This window comes from Triticum urartu, chromosome 7 (assembly GCF_003073215.2).
Source record: "Triticum urartu cultivar G1812 chromosome 7, Tu2.1, whole genome shotgun sequence".
NCBI classification, from domain to species: domain Eukaryota; kingdom Viridiplantae; phylum Streptophyta; class Magnoliopsida; order Poales; family Poaceae; genus Triticum; species Triticum urartu.
Window position 1 is genome coordinate 529095731 of NC_053028.1, and position 22359 is coordinate 529118089.

Below are 22359 nucleotides of genomic sequence, written 5' to 3' on the forward strand. Positions count from 1 at the left end.
AATAAACTTGTTAGGATTCACATTAGCGAGCTGTGCGGAAGTAAGTTAAAAAGCATACTAAATATGCTGCCTCTCAGCTTTCGGTTCTCCTTCAAGGCATCCGCCAGTTGGGCTCGCACATCTTTCAGCTCTTCGCCTAGCTGGGTGTTGGCGTGCTGCAGCTTGTTCTTTTCATTCCTGGTCCGTGTCAGTACACGCTGACCAGCGGTCTCTTGCCTTTCGGCATGTTGTTTAGCCACTCGCGCGGCTTTTAGTTTCTCTTCCAGCTGACCCAACGATCCTGCCATCGTAAATACAATGGTGTTTATTTGAAAAAAAAACATTACAGGCACATGATCATATTTTCCGGGCAGGAGGGGACATTGCCAGTCGGTGCCTCCTTGGACTTCTCCAGTTCGGCGATAATAGTAGTTAACTGGGTCCGACAATTTTCCAACTCCTGAGACAACATGTTGTTCTCTTCTGAGAGTACCTGATTATACAACGATCCTTAAAATCAGTTGCTTCAACTGTTTCAAGTCTCGGGGGCTACTGGTACATGATTATTAAATCTACGTAGTACGATCTTACCCGCATGTCCTTTGAAAGATGGTAAGTGGCTCCAGCAAGCCCATCTCGAGCAGCTCGGATGTATGCATCCGCCGAGCTAAAGGCATTGAATGCCTCTTCAATAAAGTTGGGGTCGCGCATAGCGGCCCTCTGGCGCCGATGGTTCATTGCACTCTCCACTTCGGAGTTGGTGACGGACACATTATCCGAATCTTCGAAGAGAGGACAATCCGGCATTGCACCCGCATCAGCTCTGGCCCTGGAGGCAGGGTCCGAGGTCAGATTAGTCGACGTATGTCCGGCGACGTCTCCGGATACAGTCCGACGAATGCTCATCCTGAAATATGGTGCAGTAAGGAACGTCAGAATTCGGTACGATTGCCATGGGGCATATCAAAAACCATACCTCTTCGACGAAGGATGGGCAGTGTCGCCATCCGCCCTTCTCTTCGAAGACCCACCTCACACGGGCTCCTCCCTTTTAAGGGATGCCTCCAGTGCGGAGTGGCGAGATGAGCGCCACCCCTTTAAAACACAAGACAGTGCAGTGGGTGAAGCGCAGTGAGAAAACTCTTTTTGAGGAGACATCTTCAGGGTACTTACATGGAAGGAAGGGAGAAGGCCGGGGTAATCGTCTATCATGGCCACTTCCGAGCCATCATAACTCGCTTGATAGAAAACCCCCTCCTTGAGCTCTACGGATATATCTGGAACCTCTTCGAATCCAGGATCCAGGTCCCGATTATGGTCCTCCGGCTGCGGGGCGGGGCTATAGATCTCTGCGACAACTTTCCTCCATTCCTGTTAAAAAATGGCGGGGTTAAGTTGAGCTGGGTATGACTCAGGAGGAGTATTAAGTAAAATTACTGAGCGAAGGCTTACCCAGCTGGGAGGGTTGTACATGGAAAAGCCATCTCGGCACTTAATGCGAGTGAATTCCTCTCCCCCCTTAAAAAGATCAGCTAGCATGGCGGCCAAGGCAGCGAAGTTGTCCGGACCCTTACGCCTGCATCGTGATGCGTCGTATTCTCCGTTGTAATGCCACATGGGGAGTCCTCTGGATTGGAGTGGCTGAACGCCCCGCGTTATTGAAATTGCCATTACCTCAATAATGGACAGTCCGGATTGGGAGAGTGTCTTTATCTTGTCCATTGGCCTCTGAACCTCCGCACTGTCTTCCTCCTCGAGGCTTCGGGGGCGCCAGCTGTGGCACTTCTTTAACGGAGCATTGGAAAACGCGGGTAGGCCTCGTCGGATTGGGTCAGATAGAACGACATCTTCAATATAAAACCACTCCAAGGGCCACTCTTCGGATGCCTTTTTTGGAGTGCCGGATAGGTATCCTGTCCCGGCTATGCGCCACACTTCGGCGCTGCCCACCTCAAATATGGATCCCTTTTGGGAGCAAGGGACGAGGCAGAAAAGCTTTCTCCATAATTCAAAATGGGCCTCGCAGCTAGGAACAGCTCGCAAAGAGCAACGGAGCCCGTGATGTGCAGAATGGAGCCTAGCGTGAGGTTGTGTAGTTGGAGGCCATAGTACTCCAGGAGACCTCGGAGGAAAGGATGGATTGGAAATCCAATGCCTCTTAATAAAAAGGAAACGAAACACACTCGCTCTCCTTCTAAAGGATTTGGGAAATTTTCTGCCAAGGCCTCACCAGTAAAAGAGGTTAATCCCGCCCGAACGGGGACTAGATCCGTAGGGGGAGATATCCCTGCATCTGGAGCTTGGTCAGCTGGGCATGGGATACAGAACAACTCTCCCAATCGCCTTTTTGCGAACCATGGGGGTGGGAAGAAGAACTGGGAGTGCTGGCCATACTTGCGTGGTTTCTTGTGGCAAACTCTAAGGATTTTCCTCCTGGTGTGGAATGGCATCTGAGATTCAATCTCTTTAAATAGACGCCTTCCCTACATGGCCCGAGTGTTATGTGTAAAAATGCTTGGACCCTTCGTATTCGCTTGACACATGGGAACCGGAGCGGCGATGGCACAGAAGCCGAAGGATATAACATTTAATGTAAAGCCGAACTGTTCGAAGAGCTCACCTTACCAAGACCGAAGATGTAAATCCAAATACAGTCCTTTGGTTCAGATGCTTTGAAATCTGCGGAGGAGGAACCCGCCTTGCAATGCCAAGGACAATTTGCGCGCCGGACACGTCGTCATTGAAGACTGGTTCGGGAGCTACTGAGGGAGTCCTGGATTACGGGGTCCTCGGGCGTCCGGGCTATGCAACATGGGCCAGACTAATGGGCCGCGAAGATACAAGATAGAAGACTTTCCCCCGTGTCTGGATGGGACTCTCCTTTGCGTGGATGGCAGGTTTGGCGTTCGGATATGAAGATTCCTTTCTCTATAAACCGACTTTATACACCCTAGCCCCTCCGGTGTCTATATAAACCGAAGGGTTTAGTCCATAGAGGCAATCCTAATCATACAGGATAGACATCTAGGGTTTAGCCATTACGATCTCGTGGTAGATCAACTCTTGTAACCCCTATACTCATCAAAGTCAATCAAGCAGGACATAGGGTTTTACCTCCATCAAGAGGGCCCGAACCTGGGTAAACATCGTGTCCCTATCTCCTGTTACCTTCGATCCTTAGACGCACAGTTCGGGACCCCCTACCCGAGATCTGTCGGTTTTGACACGAACAGGGACCGACACGATCAACTCGCTGGGACCGATTTTGTTAGGGTTAGGGCATAACTTAATCTCGGTGATACCGATCACATGAAGTCGGTGATACCTATTTCAGTAATAGGCAAACAGAGAGTTGGTCAGGCGAACTCGGTGGGACCAATAGCTCATTTCGGTGAGACCAAAACGTTACAAAAAGGAAACAGAGAGTTTGCATTGCGAACTCGGTGGGACAGATCGCTCATTTCGGTTAGACCAAAATGTTATGAAGGGAAACGGAGAGTTTACAATCCCATCTCGGTGAGACCGAGATCCCTATCGGTGAGACTGAACTGATTAGGGTTTCTGGCTATGGCTATGTCAAGTGAACTCGATGGCGTCGGATAGATCAAATCGGTGGGGCCGAGTTTGACTTTTGGTTTGGGACATATGTGGAAATGAGAAAGTGGTTGAGGGCTTTTGGAGCATATCACTAAGCATTTTGAGCAAGCAAGCCATTAAGCAACACATCATCCCCTTTTAATAGTATTGGCTTTTAATATGGACTCAATGTGATCTTGGATCACTAAAATGAAAATGTAGAGTCTTGAGCTTGTGCCAATATGTGTCCTTAGCATTTTGAGGGGTCCACATCTCTAGTCCATGCCATGCCAATCATTGAACTTTCTGAAAAGATTAACTTGAATGGATATTAGTTCAATGAGCTATATGTTGTTAATAATTACCAAAACCACCCAGGGATTAGTTGCACTTTTAATAGGCGAACGTCACCGCCGCGCCAACCAGCCCCTTTCGCGCGCTCCTTCCCCTCGCCGCCTCCGGCGGCAGCGGGGCGCCCCCTCCACCTCCTTCTCCCCTCCCCTGCTCCCTAGCACGCGTGCTCACTCGCACCGATGGCCCTCGCCAGATCTGGAAAGCCCCTTCCTTCCCGTTGTCCATGGCCTTGCCTGGGTGGCCGTGGCCTACTTGGTGTCGGCGTGGCCCTCGGCGGTCTCGGGGGGAGGCGGGCTGCTTCCTCCGGGTCCTGGTGACGCGGCTGCCCTGGGTGGCCGGCGGTCATGGAGGGAGTTCCCGGCCGCCGCTGAAGACTTGACGCCAGATCCAGCATGCTCCTGATCCGATCTGGTGGTATGCTTGGGCTTGGCCCGTCCATCGTCTGTGGTCCTTGGGCCACTTCTTCTGGGTACCCGGTATCCTAGATCTAGGGTTTGGCTTCGTGCGGGTGCAAGGTGCATGCTTTGGTGTGCAGTGAGTGGTGGTTTTGCGTCAGTCCGGCAGCCGGGGCGGCCGAATGCGTGCTGGCGGCCCATCGCCATGTGGGTGGTGGGTGAAGGTGGATCCCCTTGGTCACAGGAGCGGCGGCTCCGGACGGTGAGCACGATGACACCATCTCAGCAGGTGTCGATGTGCGGGTGCTCATGTGTCGCCTCGGCCGCTTGGGTGGCGAGGTGGATTACTTGGGGGCGTCCGGCTTGCGGGTGTGTTCTTCGCGGCCTCCGGCCTAGTCGGGGCGTTGTCTGCATATTGCCTCGGTTGGCCTTGGCTGATGGACCTGGGTGGTTGGCGTCGTGTCCCGAGCGAAAGCTCTGTCCGACAGTGTCGGTGCCGGTGATAGCGACACTCTGGTTGTGTCGTTTTTCTCCTTGGAGGTGTCATCGTGGGTGACCTGTATCCACCATGCACTCTAGGTGAAAACCATGTGTCTGTGTGTCTGGCATGTTCCAGACCAGACGATGGCGGCGTTGTGGTGTCGTTTCCTCCTTGGAGGCTCCGTCTCATGGGCAAGGTCCCATCTTACCAATCACTGAGGTGAGTTCTATAGATGGCAGCTTCTTTTTATCGTGTGTTGGTCCAAGCTTCAACGTCGGTGCACTCCCGAGGAGCTAGGTTCGGTGAGGTGGTTGTGCTTGAAAGCCTCCCTCTGTTGTCTTGGCACCAGCTTCCATCTGCGCTCTAGGGTGCTGAGCACTCCATTGTTCAAACGGTGCGGCGCCCTTTGAGTCAGGGCGAGGAGCTGGGGGCTCCTATCGGCGATGGAGCAGGATGATGCTATTTTGTCGGACGCACAGGCGATGGCAATGGCATAGCCTCTTTTGCCGGCTGGTTTCCTTCCGGAGTTGGCCTTCTTCGCACTATTGGTCTTCCAATCATGTTTGAGGGCTCCTATGCCTTGTTGTATTATTTTTGAGCTTTGTCGCTCCCCCTGGGCACCCATGTATCTTGCCGGAGCTTTTCCTTTTGTTCTGCAGTGTTATGTTGAGTTGTGATATTGGTTGTAAGAGCTTCATTAATTTAAAGCCGGGCACCAGCCTCTTCTCTAAAAAAGTAAGCCGGCAGCAACCGAATGAACTAAATAACTATTAACATTACAGCAAGTAAAAATGTGCGCTATTTTCCTGCTGAAAAATAAGCTTGATTAGGGCATCTCTAACGGCGACCTGCAAATTCCCTCCGGTATCCGTCCGCGGACAGGACCAGTCCGCGGACACTGATATTGGAGGCCGCCATCCAACACCGTCCGCATACATTTCAGCAACTAATTGAACTAACCAGACAAAATTCATACAAACACGACAGATTTCATACAAAATGTATGACATTCATATATACACGTCGGATTTTCATCACATTCCCAACATTTAAAAAAAAGACCAATTCGACCCTAAACCAACCCTACAGGGGCGTCCAACGTCCAAGCCCTTGTCGTCCTCCATCTGTCGTCTCTCATGCCCTACTCATCCTCGAAAGGGTCCGCGCCTTGTCCATCGCTGGTGGACGTGAGGTCCACGATGGAGATGGTGGCGCTGGCACCATCGTCGTCGAACTGGCCCGCCCAATAGTTCATCGGCGAGGCATAGGAGGCGCAACTAGCGTTGTTCTCATCCATGATAACCTGCAGCTGCGCCTCCGCGGCGGCTGCTTCCTGACAAGCGAGGGCTTGAGCGCGGATGGCATTGTAGAGCGCATGCTGCTCCATGATGAAGTTGGGGTTCACCGCGGCCATGTCCGCCACGGCCTCCTCGCTCACACGCTCGCCATTGATTTGGCCCTCCACCAGACAGTGCTACTCAAGGAGGAACAGGTTGTACCGGTGTTCCTCCTGTGCCTGTTCCTCATGTGCCTGTTGGAACGCCGACATAGGCGCCGTCACAGGCTTCTCCTCCGCCATGGCGGCGTTGAAGTGCGTCTACGCCTGCTCCATGGTGAGTCCGGCATGCATAGGCAAGTGCTCGGGCTCCGGTGTGGCATCGCCGGAGCCCGTCTCCATCGTGGGGTTGTCCTCGTCGTTGGATATCTCGGGCGATTTGGCTGGCATGCCGGCCTTGATCCGCCTGGCACGATGGATTTGCTAGCCGGTCGCAAGGGCGGCCACCTCGTGCTTCATATCCGTTGATAGGCTCTCCCACATTGCATTGCCGCCTGCAGTCATGGCAAATGTGGTGTGGACAAGGGAGGAGGATGTGGAGCGAGCGACTTGAGTTGTGGAGTTAGCCGGATCTCGCTGAGGCCAGGCATCCAGGTGCATTAATGCGTGGCGCCAGAGTGGGTTTCTCGGCCGGCGAGCCTGCTTAATAACGGCATACGGACAGACACGGCGTTGAACGGGCGTGGTAGATATCCGACCGTCCCATCCAGTAACGCATGCACGGATACTGAGGACGCGTCGCGGGCGGCACCCTCGGCACCGCTTCAATGGCGGAACCAACGAGAGATCATGTCCGCTCTGAGCCGACATCAATGTGGAGCGGCCGCTCTACAACGGCATGAATGCGGGCAGTTGGCGTTGGGAGGGAATGCGCACGAGCGAGAGCGGTGGGTTTTTAGTGGGTCAGGGCAATCAGACACGGAAGTGGGTGTTGTCCAGACGCCCAAAAAACCCCCCGACGTTTGTCTTTGGATTGCAGAAAAAAGCATGTCCAGACCGCTCGGCGGACCGATACATGCCCACGTTAGATGGATTTCACGATCCGAACGTATGCGGACCATTTGAGGGTCAAGATGCCCTTAAGCATCATATTTATTTGAATCTGAGCTTGATGGATGGATTTTTTTTTTCTTTGAGGTAGAGAGAGAGAGACTTGATGGATGGATCCTATGATGATGACCTGATGAGACGCTCGTTCATACCGCGCCAATATTACCGTACCATTAACGTTCTTCAGGAAAGTTCTCTGCCGCTGGTCTGGTCTTGGTAGCGCGTCCAGATTATGGAGCGCCACTGTTCATCAGGCAAGTGCCGGTGGCCCTTTTTGACAGGATGCACCTTTTTTCTTTTGGCAAACTGTAGCCCTCACTATTATTCATTAACATCTGTACAGAAAATATTTTTTCCTGAGGGAAAGGAGTTGGCTTGAAAAGGCCGTATTGACAGGATGCACCCTGGAAGGTGCACCAAAGACATAGAAGAAGTGCGGTGACGCTGGCTTGGGTCAATGCAGTGCATACAGCCATAGAGTCGCCTCGCTATCTTAGGCTGAAGAAAGTGCGGCGCCAAAAGGAGGTTCAGACTAATGAGATGGACAGGCGGGGCCTCTCTGGATCGTAACCAGGAGAAATATAAGAAAATGTAGGAATTTGACAGGTATACGCGTACGGCACAATTATTGGAAAACACATAAAACTTACAGAAATAGTCTTTTTTGCGGAAAAAACATGCAGAACTAGTGTTTTCGTTTTGTGTGTGAAAAAACATGCAGGGTTTCAATAGAACAAAATTAGAACACAAGGAAAGTGTGATTCCAGGAGATGTTGAAATTTCTACGACATTACGGCGTAGGAAGTCAACCTAAAGAACATTTCCGGCACAAGTTTGCCACACTAAGATCCTCCAAATATCCTATGAAATTCCTACGATCCAGAGAGGGCTGCAACAATTTTTTAATCTGATTCTTGTCCTTTGAACACAACGTTTTGTGCAAATTTTAGCAACATTGGTAGCTGTTCTTGTGTTCTTGGCCTCACGAGAATTTGATTCAAAGTAATTATCCATTAAGCAAATCCATAGCTAGAGATCGAGAACACTTTCACTTTTACGTTTCGAGGGAAAAAAACTGTTGAGCCCTCAAACTATTTGTGTTGTCCGACTTAAACCTAAACTAAGAAGCAACCTAAAATTAACCACTTAACTTACTATAAACATTAGACAAAAACCTAGCCAGTCCTGATAAGTACTTTTGTGTACTGAACCTTTGAAAAAAAACGAGAAAAAGATCATGGTAGTAGAGAATGTTAAGATATGATGACCTGTGAAAAATCATCAAAAAATATGGTTATTTATGCCATGTGCATAAATGATAAAAGAACTTCATTTATCTTTGGGATAAGTATATTTTTCGTCCCTCAACTCTCTCGATAGTATAGAAATGGTCCCTTAACTTTAAAACCAGTAAATCTTAGTCCCTCAATTTTTCAAACCGGATAACTTTAGTCCCTCATACCATTTATGGTTTCGTTGATCACGTGGCATGGTTTTGACCCTGGTGGCCGTGGCAGCTTCTGCGAGGGAAGCAGCCTGGAGCTTGGCCAGCGTTCACGCCACCTCTAGCTTGGTCACCGTACTCGCCGCATCAAGCTTTGACGAGGCGACGAGGCCGATAAGGTCCTTGGCTGGCACCACGTCTCGTTGGCATTGAGCTGAACACCACGGTCCAATTTATTTTGCATCCTCATTTTTTTTTCCTACTTCCTCTTATCAGTCGAAGCTAGCTACTACCAGGTTGATTGATTCCTTCAGGGTAAATCGATTAGCTAGCATACGTTGCTTGTGTACGTATGCATCTCTCTCCGTGTAGCGTGTACTGCGGTAGCTAGCTCGGAAAGAACTCGAGCTAGCCGTGCACCTCCCCGAAAGGACGCGTTCCCGGCTAGAAGTACACAAGTAACAGATGCATTCACGATTGGAGCCCGCGCGGACCGGGGCGGCCGCCTTCGTCCTACGGGCCGGTTTGAGATACTGTCCCTGTCCGGCGCCGGCGCCACTTGGAACAACGGGGCTCGCAGCGTACCTCGCCTGTGGGCGGGTACCGTGATGGGAGAGCTACCCGCGTCCGGGCTCTAGCCCCGTCATGGTGATTGCAGCCACGTCCGGCAACACCACGTACGAGAGGCTGCCGCTGGATCAAGCTACGATGAGGGCCGTGCATTGGCGTGGAGGAGGAAAAGAGCCGGTGTCGTCCCCCTCCTGCTCAAGGCTCAAGCTACGACCAGGGCCATGCAGCCACCGGCCACCACGATCTCCTCCCGCCTCTCCATGGCTCTCCAATCTCCCGATCTAAGTTGGCCATAGGTGGCAGGAGCCCATGAGCCAGAGTGTGCACATCAACTATTCGATGAAATGTCTATTGCGTGGGAAATAGAACGAAGAAGAGGTGACAGTCAACTCCGAATACCAGGGTCAAAACCATGCCACATCATCAACGAAGCCATCCGAAGCGGTATGAGAGACTAAACTTATCCGGTTTGAGAAGTTGAGGGACTAACCTTTACCGGTTTTGGAGTTAAGGGACGATTTCTATATTTTCAAAAGAGTTGAGGGACGGAAAATATACTTATCCCTTTATCTTTTGGTGTTTTTCGTATGCTACATGGATTATCATATTGGTTGATGATTTTCCTTTTTGGTTCCTACTTTAAACATTCTCCACACCTTCTTTTCATTCTGAAATACAAACCACACTCTAAACCTTAACCTGATTATAGAGTTGTTTGTACCCTATAATTGGATGAAAATTTGAAAACGATGTGAACGTTGGGGATGTTACAAGATTGGGACGCAGCTTCAGTGCCTTAAAGGCACCTGCTTTTGGGTCACTGACATGTGGGCCAGCCACCTGTTGGAACAAAATTAGAACAAAATTAGAACACAAAGGTAGGTGCCTTAACACACCGAAGCATCATCCACAAGATTGGAACCTCCAAACATTCAACCAGAAACATGACTGTTTTATCTTCTGTAAAAAGGATAGAAGATGAGTATATTTAACTCTTCTTATGATTGCACATGACACAAACACTCTTTTTTTGTGAAATTTTGAATGTCATAAATTCCTAGCATTCACTTCCTGTATTATATATTTCACATTTTTGTAATATCAAAATTCATGTTCATTATTCTTCAGGATGAAGCGTGCATCCACACTGTACCTCAGGCAACCACACACTCCTGCTGATGTTGGAGGATGGCTGGGTCAATGCAATGTATGTAAGCAGAGGTTCGAGGCATCACCCTGTCCCAGTCTGAGATGTGAAGGGTAATCTCTTAGCGTCCAAATGCGTGTTCACAATACAAATATTCCACAAGTGTGGATTTGAGCAACTACCAAGTCACAGCTAATTTAGTCAGCAAATAGTTTGAATGAACACCATATCTGATCCAAAAGCATACCCCTGATGCATCATGCCCGTTTCCATCATATTGACCACTGAGCCGCGAATATGTGTGCTATTTTGAGCGGTTGGCTACTGACACACTCAACAGCTGAGTACTTAAACATCCGTCTGCAAATGAAAGCTTTCATCACCATACTCCATAGCTGTAGCCTGTGAACAACAAAAATGGCATCTTCGGGTGTCTTGCTTCCAGGCTTTGTTTGGTTTCTATACCTCTTCTGCTTCCTTTGCAGCCTACCACTATCCACCTGCAATGAAACTGAAAATGATAGGCAAGCTCTCCTCTGCTTCAAGTCCAGGATCTCGGGTCCAGCAGGAGTTTTAGCTTCATGGAGGAACACGTCCTTGGACGTTTGCGACTGGCATGGGATCACTTGCAGCACGGTGTCCCCTTGTCGTGTGATTGAGCTGGACCTTAAGTCAGAAGGCATCTCAGGCCCCATATCGCCTTGCGTTGCCAACCTGACCTCTCTTGCAAGGCTTCAGCTGTCAAACAATAGCTTCAATGGTGGCATACCATCGGAGCTTGGCCTCCTAAGCCGGCTCCGTGATCTCAACCTCAGCATGAACACTTTGGAAGGTAACATACCACCGTCTTTGGGCAGCAGCCATTCTCTTACATATGTCGATCTTGGGGTGAATGCTCTGACAGGGGTCATCCCGGAGTCCCTAGCAAATAGTCCATCTCTTCTTGACATTTCCCTCCAAAAGAACAACCTTGTTGGTTCTATACCTGTTGTTACTGCCACCTCCCCACCTATTCAATACCTCGATTTAAGCTATAATCATATTTCAGGAAAAATACCTTCCTCGCTAGGGAACCTTTCCTCCCTCATCGATCTTCTTCTTACAGAGAATAATTTAGTAGGGAGTATACCAGACAGCTTAGGTCATATTCCAACACTGCAGGTACTGGCCTTGACAGCCAACAACTTGTCTGGGACAGTCCCACCATCTCTATTCAATATGTCATCTCTGACATTTCTTGGCTTAGCAAACAACTCGCTTGTTGGAAGGTTACCCTCCAATATTGGCTACACACTCCCGAATATTCAGGATTTAATCCTCTCATCAAACAAGTTTGATGGCCCTATCCCAGCTTCTCTTCCCAAAGCTTACAACCTTCGTCAGCTTTACCTGTATACTAACAGCCTAACTGGGTTTATACCCTTCTTTGGGTCATTGCCAAATTTGGAGGAACTTGATTTGTCATACAACAAACTAGAAGCAGGAGACTGGGAATTTGTCTCTTCACTCGCAAATTGTACCAGGTTGACTATGCTGATGTTGGTTGGGAACAATCTTCAAGGCGAAATGCCAAGTTCAATAGGCAATCTTTCTGATAGTCTGGAGTGGCTGTGGCTAAGGGAAAACCAAATTTCTGGGCCTATACCACCAGAGATTGGCAATCTTAAGAGCCTCCACAGGTTGTACATGGATTACAATCTTATCACTGGAAATATACCAGCAACAATTGGTAATTTGCACAGCTTGGTCCATCTATCCTTTGCACAAAACAGACTGTCAGGGCAAATCCCAGATACTATTGGTAATCTGGTTCAGCTAAATTCTTTGAAATTGGATGGGAACAACATTAGCGGAAGGATACCTGCAGATATAGGACATTGTAATCAACTCCAAATACTCAACCTTGCTCACAACTCACTAGATGGGAATATACCAAGTGAAATCTTCAAAATTTCTTCGCTTTCTGAAGAATTGGACTTGTCACATAATTACCTATCTGGGGGAGTGCCAGTGGAAGTTGGCAATCTCATTAATGTGAACAAAATTAGCATATCAGATAACAGGTTGTCTGGCAACATCCCATCCACTCTTGGCCAGTGTGTGGTTCTGGAGTACTTGGATATTTCTCATAACAATTTGTTCGGAAAGATTCCACAGTTCCTCACATCCTTAAGTTCCCTGCAAAATCTCAACTTATCCTTCAACAATTTTGATGGAGCAGTTCCAGGAGGCAGTATTTTTAACAATACTGGTGCAGTGTCAGTTGAAGGAAATCATGATTTGTGTACCAGCATTCCAACAGGAGGTATACCTCTTTGTTCAACACAAGTTGACAGAAAAGGGAAACAAAATTCATCGGCTCTAGTCCTACGGATAGTAATGCCAGCCGTTTCTGCTGTCCTATTAATTTTGTCATGTATTGCAACAATTTACTGGAGGAAGAGGATGCAGGAAAATCCAGATTTGAAAGAATTCAGTGAGCACATGAAGAAGATATCATATGAAGACATTGTAAGGGCAACAGATAGGTTTTCTCCAGCAAACCTAATTGGATCAGGATCATTTGGAGTGGTTTACAAGGGCAGTTTAAGGCTTCAGGAAGATCAAGTTGCCATCAAGATTTTCAGCCTAAACAATTATGGAGCAAATAGGAGCTTTATTGCAGAGTGTGAAGCCCTGCGAAATGTCCGTCACCGGAATCTTGTAAAGATCATCACATCATGTTCTTCTGTGGATTCTAATGGGGCAGATTTCAAGGCCCTAGTGTTCCAATACATGCCGAAAGGGAACCTAGAAATGTGGCTGCATCCGGGAGACCTTGAACATGGTGAGAGACATATCCTGACTTTAAGCCGAAGGATCAATATTGGCTTGGATGTAGCCTTTGCTTTGGATTATCTTCATAACCAGTGTGCATCTCCACTAATACACTGTGACCTAAAGCCAAGCAATATTCTTTTGGATCTTGACATGGTTGCCTATGTCACCGACTTTGGCCTGGCAAGGTTTGTATTCACAACATCAAATGTACAAGAAGGTGATTCAACAAGTCTGGCCTGCCTAAAAGGATCCATCGGATACATCCCTCCAGGTGAGACTAAGCATATCCTCAGTAATGTTGAACTATTGGGTTCGTTTTTTCTTTAGAGTTGTACATATACTGCAGATTTCTCTAATTGTGTTTGTAAACGAAATGCAGAATATGGCATGAGCGCAGAGATATCAACCAAGGGTGATGTCTACAGTTTTGGAGTGCTTCTGTTACAGATGATAACAGGGCAAAGTCCAACTGACAAAAATTTCAGTGATGGTGCAAGTCTTCATGAATTTGTTTGTAGAGCATTTCCAGATAATATTTGTGACGTTATTGATCAAACAATGCTAGAAGATGACAGCAATGCACAAGAAGTAATAAAGAACTGTGTCATTCCACTTGTTAGAATAGGCCTCTCTTGCTCCATGACATCTCCCAAAGAGCGGCCGGACATGGGCCAAGTTTCTACCGAGATCCTTAGAATCAAGCATGTGGCCTCACGCATGTATGTCAGATGAAGCAAAGCATAGGCAGGATGGTTGCTAGCGAGAAAATTTTGTGTAAAGAATAATGATGATGCACTATCTTATTGCTTTTCCTTCTTTTGAATTCAGTTAGACAGATAGTGACCCTTGTTGACAGTGTAATCTTCTCTTTTGCTCTATTTCAGTTTTTAAAAATTTCTTCTCTAATCTCAGAATTGCAATAACTCACGGCTGGGCTAGTTATTTTTTTTCAAATGTAACTTCAAATTTCCTGAAATTTGAACAGTAGACTCACATGAATATAGTATCTGATTTTAGGAAATTTGAACAGTACAAATCATATATTAACATCTTTAAATATTTTTTATTAATGATTTTACAATAATTAATCTCGAATATTAACAATAATAAACTGAATATTAACATATTCTAATCTTGAATATTGTGCATTGTTGGTATCTGAGCTAGTGTTTAATCATTGAAAGGTTGAAGTATCTAAATTTAGAAGTTAGCACAGGTAAAGTAATAAATGCTAAAGAAAATATTGATATAAGGTGCAGAATAAATCCCTCTGAAGAATTTGGCATACTACTCATAGCCAACTAAATACAATTGTTGATTTGATATATAGCTTTTTTATATCCTGGGGGAAAAGAAAAGACAACTTGGACCAAAAATTTGAAAGTTTATTTAGAAAATACAAAAGACTCGTAGAAAAGTACTCTGGATTGAATAATAAAATTGATCTAGTTCTATATAAACTAGAGGAAGCAAAGGCAAAGCAAAATATAGTATTTGTAAGAATAACGACTACATTAAAGAAGAAGTGCTATCCATCGGAAAAAATATAGGCCACTGTCCATGTAAAAGTAAAGACCCAGGTGAGATTATTAGATACATTGGATATCGAAAAGATAGTGCAAGAAGTAAAAACTTTTATCATTTCATAAAGGGTCGATCGGATACATCCCACCAGGTCAGATTAAGCATATCCTCAGCAATGTTAGATTGTTGGGTGTGTTTGTTCTTTACGGAGTTGCAACTTGCAAATGCTGCAGATTCTTTAACTGTGTTTGTAAATGTAAATGCAGAGTATGGCATGAGTGAAGAGATATCAACCAAGGGTGATATCTACAGTTTTGGAGTGCTTCTGTTACAAATGATAACAGGGCGAAGTCCAACGACGGAAAATTCAGTGAAGGTGCAAGCCTTCATGAATTTGTTTGTAGAGCATTTCCAGATAATATTTGTGAGGTTGTTGATCCAACAATGCTACAAGATGACAGCAACGCACCGGAAGTGATGAAGAACTGTGTTGTTCTAATGGTTAGACCGGCCAGGCATGGGACAAGTTTCTGCCGAGATCCTTAGAATCAAGCATCTGGCCTCACGCATGGATGTCAGATGAAGCAACGATTGGCAGGATGGTAGCTAGTGACAGAAATTCATGTCAAAAAGAACGATGGTATAATATCTTATATATGGCTTTTCCATTTGTTAGTTCAAGTTAGTGAAACTTGCAGACTGTACCCTTCTCTCTTGCCATAGCATTTCGTTTCACGTTTGGATTTTCCCTTAGTTGTACAAGTGAGTAGTATTTATACAAGCACAGCCTGAACGATCAGAGCTAGATTGATTTGCGCAGTCAGAGTAAATATTTGGGAAGCTGACTTGGAACCAGATAGAGGATTAACCCTCGATTTTGAACATGGCTTGAACACAAAATTCACCTCAACAAACCAGAGTTAACGGGGTTGAGAACCAACCTACGCCCAATCTGCGGAGAAGAACGCCCCATATCAAGCAGATAGGCATGTCACAAGCGTGTACCTGGTTGCCGCGGAAGCCTAGTTTGCCCCGCCCCTTGATACTGACCGCCGCTGCTTGTGACGTGCCACCCGCTGATTGTAGCCCAAGCTGTTGCTGTGGCTGAAGAGAAGACCATGTAAAAGCAAGTGCTTAAGGAGGCAAAGTGGTCTGAAGGCTGAAGCTACCTTACAAGATGAACAATCTAGCTAGCAGTCTGTTCTGTTGGCAGACCTTCACCCTACCCGCATTACTGTCTCTGAATAAGCTCTATTAAGGTTTCATTTCCCACACAACAAACTCTAGTAAGCAAACGAAGGAGCTCATAAACTGCATCTACATCATAGCTAATAACGGCAATCGAACACGACCAGTCTTCTGCAATCAGCAGGAAGAGATAATGAAGCATTGGCAACCTCACAAAAATTAGAACATGTCAGATAAACAATAACAGCTACCTCTCAACAGTCAAAACCCCTACGAAATGCAAACCAGGACCAAAATTCAGTAGTGAGCCGGCTGCAGGCAAAGGTATAAGCTACAGTATATTATTGTTCAGCAGATTCATTTAACCCTGCATCACGCCACTTGTCTGGAATCCAATCAGGAAAATGTTTATATGAAACCTAAACTCCAATTGGCTTCAAAGTTCAATTGATCATGAGATAATCGAACCGGGCGATTAATTAGTTGGTACTAAGATTGCAGGCGGGGAGGGAGGGAGGGGAAGGAGTGGGGGTCACCTCTGCCGGCGATGGGATGTTGGTGCGGGCGAGGTACTAGCAACGGAGGCGGCGACGTTCGGCCCGTCCCTTGGTGACCGAGGCACCGCAGAACGCCATGTCGACGCGCGGCGGCGCCACCAGGACCTTAAGCCTGCCGGACGAGGGCATGGCGCGGAGGCGCTGGATCACCATCTGCGGCGGAGGAGTAAATAAGATAAAACTACTACTTTACATGTTAGATTTCAAAAAACTATCGGTTTTTAATTTTTCGCTGATAACTACCAAGTTAGGGATTGACTGTTTCAAAAAACTCTAAACACTTTAAACCGTTTTATGACAGATCGGGCCCACTCCTAAACAATCCGTTTGTTTGACCGTTTGGTTTGACCGTTAACTTACATGTGGGTCCCACATGTAAGTTGCCTCTTGTTCCTCTTATCTTCTCTTCTCTCCTTCTGTCTCTTTCTTCTTCCTCTCCCCTACAGCCACCACCCATCGACGGCAAGGAAGAACGCCGCGCGGAGGAGCAGCCGCATCGCAGGAGCACGGGCCGCACCTTGGCCAGGGGCTCAGGCCGTCGCGAGCCACGCGCCATGGCCGGGAGCGCGCCGAGGAGCAAGGGCCGCCTCCAGCTGCGCCATGGTCAGGTGCTCGGGCCGTCGCGAGCCGCACGCCATGGCCAGGAACGCGCGAGGAGCAAGGGCCCCCGCCAGCCGCACCATGGACAAAGGCTCTGGCCGCCTCCAGCCGCACGCAATGGCCCAGGAGCAGCGGCAGTTGTTGGCAAGGAGCTCCTCCACCTAGCCCGTCGCGAAACGAGGAACACTCGTTCCTAGCGGCGGCCTTCGCGACGAGGAACGACTAGAGAACCCCGCCTTCGCGACAAGGAACGCGGCGGCCGCGCCGCCTTCTTTCGCTTGGCCGCGACCAGGCCGCCGGCGAGCTGCCTGCGCCGTTCCTCAGGGAGCAGTCAGGGACCCGGTTGCTTTTTCTAGAAAACAGCCAGGGACCCGATTGCTTTTTTAAAAAAGTTACAGGGACCTCATTGCTTTTTTAAAGAACTTACAAAAATACTGACATATGGGCCCTACATGTAAGGTATCAGTCAAACAAACGGTCAAACAAACGGTTCTCTTACGTGCGGGTCCCAACTGTCATAATCATGATTAATTTTAAAGCATTCTGTGTTTAGGGTTTTTTGAAACAGTCAACCCCTGACTTGGTAGTTATTAGCGAAAAATTAGAAACCTATAGTTTTTTAGAACCCTAGCCTGTAAAGTAGTAGTTTTATACTATTTACTCGCGGCGGAGACGTAGGACTGGAAAGTGGAAAGTGGGGGAACCTGACCGGTGAGCCTGTCAGGACAGGGCCGTACCGCCGGCAGCCTGTCAGGACTCTGACGCTCTAAGAGCATCTCCAGCTGTTCAGACCGCGAACCGGCGATAATTTTGGCGTGAGGGTGATCGGGTTCCTAGCCGCCACCCCCAGATCGTCCTCAGTCGACGCTTTTGTAATTTTTTTTAAAATATACTTGAACAAAATTCGGCAAACACGACATAGATTCGGCGATATTTAGGCGTTTCATAAACTTTTTGCATATTGAAAACATAAAAATATACTAAAAGAAAAAAATTGTTGTCGCCGCCGCCTACAGGCCGAAGAGCTTGCTGAAGGTGTTGTAGTCGTCGTCGTCCTCCTCCTTCTCCTTCTTCACACCATGGTCGTCCCTACTGGATCTCTGCCCGGGGTCGCACTGGCGGACCGGTTTGGCCGGCGGCAGCACGTCGTCGTCACTGTCCTCGAGGATGATGACGCCTCCCTCATCGCGACCACGGCGGCGAGCGGCGATCTCCTCTAGGGCGCGGCATTGGCGCTCCATCTCCAGCCGGGCCCAATCTTCCCGCGCTCACTTCATGGCGGCCTCGTCGTCGAGTGCGGGCATGTCATCGCGCGTGCTCGCTCTTCACGGCGGCGATTCTCGGCTTCGTCTTTGGCTTGACAAGGCGGGATGTAGGCGCCGAGGAGGCACGATCGCCCTCGTTGATGATGAGGGTATCTCCGCGGGTGCGCCGGCCGAGCGGCGTTTCCATGGGCTCGGCCTTGACGCCGACGAGCGTCGGCGACCCAGGGGAGTGGGAGGAGGAACAGGAAGAGGAGGAGGACCCGCCCAGCATGCGCCTCGGCAGCCACGGGTCGCCACTCTGACGGGGGGAGGGCGCCTGGTACTCGAGCGGCGAATCGTTGCCACCCTCGAGGTACTCAAGGACGGCATGGAGCGTGCGGCCGGGGCGCCCCACCACAGGTGGCGGCCGTCGCTGTTGTTGCGCCCCTTAACCACCATGTTGTTGGTGGAGGCGAGCCACTCCTCCTGCCGGCGTTGGAAGTACGCCACCCAGTGCGCGTGGTCGTCTTCGGCGTACTCCGGAAGGCCCCGCTCCTCCTCCGTTAGAGAGGCCCAAACGCGCTCTATTTCGGCGTGGAAGTAGGCGGGTAGGCGACGCCGGGCTGCGAGGGGACCGGGACGCTCCCGGCGTTGAGCCTCCACCGCCCCGGCACACACATGGCGGGCGGCGCCGGGTAGTTCGCCTCGTGGAGGAGGTTGGCTTCCCACTCGTGCAGGTGGCGGCGGCCGAAGCCGTTGGCCGCTGCTCCATCGCCGGGGAACTGCTCTCCCATCGGCTGGGGCGTGCACGCGGTGGCTAGACGGGGAGAGAGGGGAAGAGAGAGCGTCGGCGGCGAGAGACAGAGGGGCTGCGGGGCAAGTGCGTCCACCGATGAGGGAGGGAGTGGCTTTTATAGCAGCCGAGGGGCGACAAAACGTGTGTACGCGTGGCGGGAGAGGGCGCGTCGCCGCACTGCGCCGCCCGTGAGGAATCAATGGAAGGCTGACCGGCGGCAGCATTGGCATTGATTCCCCGTGAGAAACCGAGGTGATGAGGACGACGATGCGCGGAGTCGCTGACTTGGCGGGCCTGCCGTTTTTTCGTGCCAAAAATGATTCCCCCGACGCCTCTGGACGCCTCCGGCATGCCGGGTTCGGCATGGTTCTGCCGATATCAGTTTCGGGTCTAACCAATGAAAATTGGGTTTCTAAAGATGTGACTAGATCATTTTTTTAACGTCGATGCTAAAAAATGGCCTAGGGAGAGATACTACGAACCTGACGAAACTACAACTATGTGGAGAAATCCATGCTAGGGTGCGGACTGAAGAAACAAGGGAGGAACAAAACAGTTCGAGAGCGACTACGATTGACACTTGCCAGATCAACTGTTCACCTTGACGCTCGGCTCCCGTGATTACCGTTCGGCAAATGCAATCCCTCCTTTTTACTATGGACATAAAATTGGTCTGAAGTCACATTTTTTAAAGTTTGATCATATTTGTATGAAAAAATATCAACATCTACAATACTAAAATTACACAATACGAAAAATAAATTCATGTTGTGAAATGTTAATATTTTTTCTATGAAGTTGGTTAAACTTGACGAAGTTTGACTATAAACAAATCTTATATGCGGAGTAAAAAGGATCGGGGGAGTAACAGTTAAGTAAAGATTATTCACCCGTACTTCGGTAAATTGCCCGTTATTTTGCTGTCACTAATTTCTTTCCCTTTACGTAGCTCACACATTGTGTGGATTGGGGGTCATCTTCTTCTCCAAGTTGTTGTAGCCTAGCTATAGAACACTAGCATACTTGGTAGCACACTAGCACTTTAGTTACAAGTCATGATGGGGAGTAGTGTCATAGGTGTGATAACATAGAAATCTTCATTTATTACTTTGTAGAGTCATTTTACATTGAAAACTGCTATGTGATGGTAATATATTAGGCCGGTCGTATTGAGGAGTATCATATACTAATATTATGCATATGATACTACATCCTAGTGCATAGTATCATATGCTGATATCATAGATGTTATGCATGACACATAGTAGCAGGCCATTTAGTATGATACTCAACCCTCTCTTTTTCATTTAATTATATGTTACCTCATTAAAATTGTCTAGCTGTCATGCATGATACTACCTATAATATTCTCATTACGGACAGCCTTATGTTACTTCATTTGCATATATATATATATATATATATATATATATATATTTATATATATACCTCATTAGTTACTTGCACTACTGCAGGATGCTGCTAACGCGACACTACGATCAGAGACCCTTCAATGAAACTGTGTGCGATGCAATAATCACACACGGTGGTGTAAAAAACGTTAAAAAAGTGCAAAGTGTTTGCGATGGACGATGCATCAAACACAGTTCAGATTTTAGTTGCATGTGTGATGTAGGGCATACGGTTCAGTTAAATTAACTGTTTGCGATGAGGAGGAACAAAAGAAACGGGCAGCCAGATGAAGGTGTGTGGGATATACAGCATACGGTTCACTTGAATAAACTATTTGTGATTAGACAACACAAAAGAAACGGTCAGCCAGATCAAGGTGTCTGCGATATACGGCATACGGTTCACTCGGATGAACTATTTTGGATTAGGCAACACAACAGAAACGGTTCAACCAGATCAAGGTGTATGCAATGTAGGGTATACAGTTCATTCTGATAAACTGTTTGTGTTGAGTCAAGAGAACAGAAACGTTTCATATAAACAAGATGTGTGTAATACGCGGCAAACATTCAATTATATAGGTGGCTAACACACACATGACAATTCCACACACCAAAATAAACTATTACATGCATAATTAACTAGGATAAACGATCATCTGATTATCATCTACTTCTTGTGCTAGCTCAATGTTCCTTCTATGCTAAATTTCCATTAATTGATGGCATTTTATGAACACGCCACCGTTTCCCGCCACTCAGCGATATTGCGCATAAACCTAGGCGGCGCGTGACGCACGGAGGCAACAAGCGCAGCCTGTAGCACATCCACCTTTTCCAAGCATGCCAACCCACCAAAGCGCCGCCAACGAGTAGGCACCACGGCCCGTCGAGGTCGAGGCGCTCCCCGGCAACACGATGGACGACGCCGTTATGCGCGTCATTGCCAGGGTTGAGCAGACCCTTCGCACATGGCGCTTCAGCGCCGCGGATCAAGATAGGCATGTCAGCGGTGACAGGCTGTAGCTCGCCTCACAACATGATCGAGAGGCTGCGGCTCGCCGCACGGCGAGACCGTTGGAGCGCCGCAGAGCGAGAGGCGCGGCGGCCGCACAGCAAGAGCGGATCCATCGGCGCTTGCCTACTGTCGACAGGGCATCGCAGCTGGGTACACGTCCTGTCAGTACCCCCATTCCTCGCTAGGAATGGACAGAGGCCCTCTGCGCCATACTTGCACTAGAGGCCGGCCGCGCCGTACTTGCACCGGACGCCCGCCGTGTCGTTCGCATGGGTCACACCGTTCACCTTGTCTGCGGCCCGCTCGATGCCAACGCACTGGTCGGTAAGCTCGACCGCCTCCTTGGCCTAGGTGTCCACCTGGGCACAGTAGAGGAACATGGTCATCACATCCTCGAGCTGGTGATCTCTGATAAAATAGCCAACTTGGAGCTCGAGATCGCGCTCCAGATGTACCGCGAGCGTGTCGACCGCTTGGACGAACGCGTGCACGAGTTCAGGCAGAGACAAGAGCTACCGTAGGAAAGGGCTGCTGGTCATGGTCTCATGGACGCGTTTTATTTTGTTGAGTCGTTTCGACGTGGATAGCTATGTATTCACAGCAATCATAGTATTGCCTTGTTTATTGCTCTGTTTCAATGTGTGTATTCTGTTTTCCGTTCTTATATGCTCTATTTCATTGTGTGTATATACGTTTTCCATTATGTATATGTGGATGATAACAGCTAGATTCGGATTAGTATACAAAAATAAATAGAAAATGGAATTCATAATATATATATATAATATCATCACATATACGTGATGATACTTAACTACTAGGTACAATGCATAAAATTGAAAACGAACAATACTAAAACTAATAATTC

General features: G+C 48.3%; 1 long non-coding RNA gene and 1 pseudogene across 1 annotated transcript; one reads left to right on the forward strand and one right to left on the reverse strand.

Moving 5' to 3' along the window:
* Positions 1-3883: 3883 nt before the first annotated feature.
* LOC125521583 lies at positions 3884-16599 on the reverse strand. The gene is made up of 3 exons (XR_007289333.1): positions 16401-16599; positions 15682-15780; positions 3884-10025 (listed from the first exon to the last, which is right to left on the reverse strand). It is a non-coding gene; the product is annotated as an uncharacterized LOC125521583 (long non-coding RNA).
* On the forward strand, positions 10066-15457 carry LOC125521582 (annotated as a pseudogene).
* Positions 16600-22359: the final 5760 nt, after the last annotated feature.